Below are 5,545 nucleotides of genomic sequence, written 5' to 3' on the forward strand. Positions count from 1 at the left end.
TTTAATGAAACGTCAAGCTCTCCAATCTAATACGCAATCTGTTCACATTATGAATAGTCATAAATACAAAATCTGAAAAAAATTGATGAATGCATGTTTGTGGGAATTTGGGTTTCATTTTGATTATATAATAAAAATAAATGTTCACGTGACAATTTTCCAATAAAAATCTCAATATGGAAACTTTTTTAAAAGTAAAATATATTGCATCTAATAATTTATTATGACTGTTTAACAATAATTACGTGTGCATAAATGTACACCTATTAAAAATATGTATTTTCTTTTTGTTGTTAAGAGAAGCTTCACTGTGATTGTCATAACTGTACTGTCTAAAAAACACGTTGTTGTTTGAAAAAATATTCTCTTCTATTATAATTACAGTTAGATTCATCTTCCTGTCATGTATGTACACAGCGTCAGGTAGTACCTTGTATAGTAGATAGTATAAATATAGTGACGATACAGTTCTTGTAATCATCACTGATTTACACGGCTATCTTCTAAGCATCCGGAACGTGTACTTCCAAGACTCATGGTATCTATTAATGGAGATATTATCAAATCCGTTATTGCCGTCGTTTATTTAGCGGTACAATCCTGCCGTTCCTCGATGACATAACTTCATTCACGTCACTTTGCGAAGACACAGCTAAAATTAATTCCGGTGTGTTCAACAGACACTTCCGATTACACCCGGTTTGAAAATGCGTGTAATCGAAATTTCTCTCGTACACCTTTCTACAAGATGGAGAGTTGGAGACAGAGATTTATGTAAATAAATCCGCCCGCTGAAAGGAAAATGTTACGGGTCACGGATATAATAATTCGTTGGGACTGCACAACAAGGAAGTACTCCTTCGAACGATTTATGAATGTGGTGATTTAGACGGTCCAAATTGGATTTAGAGTGCATAGACCACAAGATAAATTAATAAATATCTACACGTGTTTAGGGTTGGAGTGATTTTTTTTCTTGGTGGTTTTTCTAAGCCATCTCGTGATTAAATCAATTAGTTTAATTGATGTGTAACTTGGTCGAAGGAATTTTTCATTAGTTAATGAAACATCAGCTAAATTGTACGACGCATCATTTTCTGGAATTTTTAAAGTACACCTTTTGTGCTCCTCCTCAGCTTGCAACAACATAAATAATGTAATTAGCTAGTTGCAGGCGCTTATTTTAATTAAGTTCAACAGGAGCTGTTGAATGTTTTACAGCAGGATTTATATATTTATCCAGTTAGCACCTAATTAACGAGTAAAAATACATCCCAGAGGAGAAAAATATCATCCTGTAAAGGAAAAGTGCTGACCCATAACTGATTTAAAAAGGTACGTCTATAAATACACTGGTATTTAAGATATTTTAATTTGATTAAAAATAATACCTGTGATGCCTTTTCCATTTTTGTTTCAACAATTTTTCATGTAAAAGCGTTAAGATTTTTTAGTTTTAAGTTTTTTATAAACTTACCAAGTGAAAATTAAATTTTGTTCAAATATTTTCACTAAATTAAAATTGTGCTCGTACTTAAAAATATGTATTTGAGGAATGCGAAACAAACTGTACCTATTTACTGGAGGTATTTTAAAACAACTGAATTTTATTGAATTGTCTGACCACTGAAGGGAAAATTACAAATTCCTCTCTTCCCACATCGTAAATATTTTACTTTATATGAAAACTTAATTAATTGCTAATTTTAATGCAGTGTTTGCTTTGAATCTTTTAATGTTTGGTTTAGAGAGTTCTACACTGTACTTTTAATAAATAAAAAATAGATAAGATACCGTCTTTGATTAACACCCTTTTAATAAAATAAAAACATAATTACAGTTTTTGGTTAGAAATTGTAGAAAGTGTTTTTATAAAACTCTGTAAAATTTAAAAATATTGTTCTTGTTTTAAATTTATTACGTTAAATCGAAATATTTTTGATATAAAAAACTGTAGGAATGTTGATAGTTGATAGGAGGCTTTGAAATCTTGTGCTGAACTAAAAAATAAGCACATTTACTACCGATAGAATAAAACAAATGCAGTAGTGTGACTGACATCAGGTGTGTAAGTAAATAAAGAAAATGAAGGTTTCTGTCTATAAATAATCTTCAATATTTAGCAAACCGGATATATTAAATATGAAGTCAAACATTCGAAGGTGATGATGATGATTTTTAGACTGCACTGGGTGAATTCGACGTCATTTTTAGTTCGTTCAAAAATCAAAAACTACCAACTGTTGAATTAGGTTTGTAAAATAAAAAAAAATCCTAGATAGTTATTTTTTCGTGCTATGTAATAGGTATGTTCGCCTGACTTTAGTTGCCGTCAGAGTGATGAAAAATTGATGCACCCTTTTTCGTTAAGGTAAAATTATTTTATCCGCAAGTGGATATTATGATAGTTATTGAGCGTTTTATAAGCGTATCTGGGAGGTGAAGAATTGACGTCGTACAAAAGTAAGAGGGGGCGAAAGAAACGACTATTTTTTAAAAGAACAATTAAGAAACAAGGATATGTATAAGAAAAGAGACACTTTTGACAAATTGTATAAGTTTCCAAAAGAGAACTTGGAATATAATTACGGCCGCTCTACTTTGTTGGCATGAATTGATAAATTTGACACTTAACAAACACTTAACCTTAAAATTACTATTCTTATCACCAAATCTTTTACTAGACAGCGTTGCCGATAGTATCTGGTGTTCATTTAAATTTCTCGTCAAAGTTGACGTTGAAGAGTCGATTGTGAATGCACCACTCGTCAGTCTGCAAACTAAAATACAAAACCAAAAAACCAAACAAGGCAAAAAGTGAGGTTAGATTTAAATAGATAGTTCGCGCGTTAACAATCGACTTCTCAGCGCCAACTTTGAGGAGAAATTTAAATGAATAGCTGGTATTATTGTCGAGGGGAACGCAACGTTGTTTTTTAATTTCCAAACGACTATATTTTGTAGATATCAGTTTGTAAATTTGGCATAAATTTAATCGATATCTGCTCTGTGTTCATAAGATATGTATATCATATATCGTTTGTACCAAAAAAAAAAACAGTAACAGCGCATTCTAATCCAAAAATTACAACCGACAATGCTGCTTAATTGAAAATGAAAAAGTAGAATTATATTATCATTAAGTCAGTGGTTATCAGGATTGTCAGAATGTCAGTTTACTGCAAATTAGCTTAATTTGCAAGTCTTTATTTATGGGTCATTTTTGAAAAAAACAAAAATTACTGATTCCGTAGAGATTTATTTGTTTGATAACCTAACAACAGGGTGATTTTTTTAAATTCTAGTACAGACTACGCAATTTGTATCGGGATTTTTTTAAATTTCACCTCAAAGTTGGCGTTGAAGAGTCGATTGTGAACGCACCGCTCGTCAGTCTGCAGAGTAAAAACACAAACAACGCAAAAAGTGATCTGTAATCTGTGGTGCGTTCACAACTGACTCTTCAACGCCTACTTTGAGGTGAAATTAAAAAAAAAAACACACGATATAATCATATACAAATATGTATACTAATATTATTATACGAGTGTGTAATTAATAATTATATTCGGTTTTATCTACATTTTGAAAAAACAGTTAAGTACAAAAATTAAAATGTCTATTGCACTATTATTTTGTAAGATATTTGTTATACCTAATTTTTGATCATCAATGTCAGTTTAATATTTTCCGTAATTGTCACAAATTAAAATCTTTCTTTGCTTGATTATGGCCAATGTCAGAAAAATGTCAATAATGTTTTAAATTGCATTCAATTTTTGTATTAAATTTTTTTTTTGAAAATTTTTCAAAATCATGATTCCAGTGTAGAATAAGTAAAATCCTTTAGTCCATTATACCCTACCTTTCATTAACAAAATTAGACAAAGAGAACATAAAAACAATTAATATCACACATGTCCGTTTCACACTAGATAACTTTCAAATTCCATTGTCAGAGAATGACATTGACGACCAAAATTTATTGCTCATAACTGTACATTGGTTTTCTTTTCTTTAAATTCATATCTACACGTACCTCCTGCATGGAATATGTAATTTATTTATGATATTCCCTATACAGGCTGTTTGAAAATTGCTAGTACAAAAAAAACCTGGTAATTGGTGATGGTGAGTTGAAGTCATCGGCAAAAGAAAATTCTAATAAAAATCCTCTAGTTTTCGAGATAAAAATTACTAAAAATTGGGTTAAAATTGTTAGTGCACCACCTGAGTTAAGGTATTTTAAAAAGACACTTCACGTTGTTAAGCAATAACGAAATAAAAAATTTGATGTTCTTAAACTGTCAATCTGTGGTTGCCAAGATCTTGCAAAAAAATATAAATTTTTCATATTGTTGTATAGTCCTTCATTATCACTACGATCATCACGCTTGGTTACCAAGGTTTAAAAAATATTGCCCCGCCTGAGGCGTAGAATATGCAGGAATAGGGTTACTTTATCCCTTTTGTTTTAAAAAATTAAAAATTAGTTTCTTGGATTTCTTAGGGCTTCCAGATGCCACAGTTTTTTTTTGTACTAGCAATTGTCAAACACCTTGTATATCTGTTATATTTTCAGAAAAGTATTAGTCATTACAATGTGTAATTACATATTTTAATAATTATTATTAAATTGACTTTTTGTTTTCCTAATTTTTAATTATATTATGTTACTCAATTACATCGACAAAATGTTATTGTTTTCAGGAAACTGATTTATGTTTTGTGATAACAAATTCACACTTTTCCAAGTAGGTACAACCGATAAACCATGAATTTAGGTATAAATGTAAATAAATCTAAATGTTACAAAAGGACCTCCAAGAAAATCTTTATGCAGTGCAAAACGAAAATTTATAATTCCATTACTCATCTTTTAAACAGAGGAAGACAAACAAAATTGTTTACATTTTTTTCACGTAATAAATTAAAATAAAACGAGTTAACAAACTGCAAATTTTAATTTTGTTTTAATTGAGTGTACGTATTTAGCATATGGCCACAGGTCAAATTTAATAGCTTTAAAATGAGAGGAATTTCCACAGGGAAAGCTTGACGGTATAGAAATGTTTAAAAATGTGTAGATTTTGCATCATTTTTGTGTAATTTGAATTACGAATGCGTTAAAAATGTGAATTTACGAGTTACAGGTACTGTAGGTTGTTACGACTGTTACGAGTCTTATGATGATGAGTAATATGTTAAGAAAGCACGTGACGTCCGGCGTCACCCCCCGTTCATGTTGTGGAAACAGTTTTTGTCGCGGATTAGGGTAGGTTGGTCACGTGACACTTGTTGGGGGCCCTCATCCGTGACACCTGCCACGATTCACCTTCCATTGTCGCGCGAACGCCAAAATAATGTCGCCCCGATGTCGTCTCCTTCGGGAACGGTTCGCGTCTATTTAAATCCGAATTGTGTCCAAGAACGAAGCGACATTCCGTTGTAGGAGACAAACCGACGTCGAGTACCGGTCGAACTGCAATTTTAAACGGAGTCCGTAGGCTGACATCGCTGGTACGTGGCCCCCTTCCATACCTCG

The sequence above is a fragment of the Tenebrio molitor genome, chromosome 6 (genome assembly GCF_963966145.1).
Source record: "Tenebrio molitor chromosome 6, icTenMoli1.1, whole genome shotgun sequence".
Classification (NCBI taxonomy): Eukaryota; Metazoa; Arthropoda; class Insecta; order Coleoptera; family Tenebrionidae; genus Tenebrio; species Tenebrio molitor.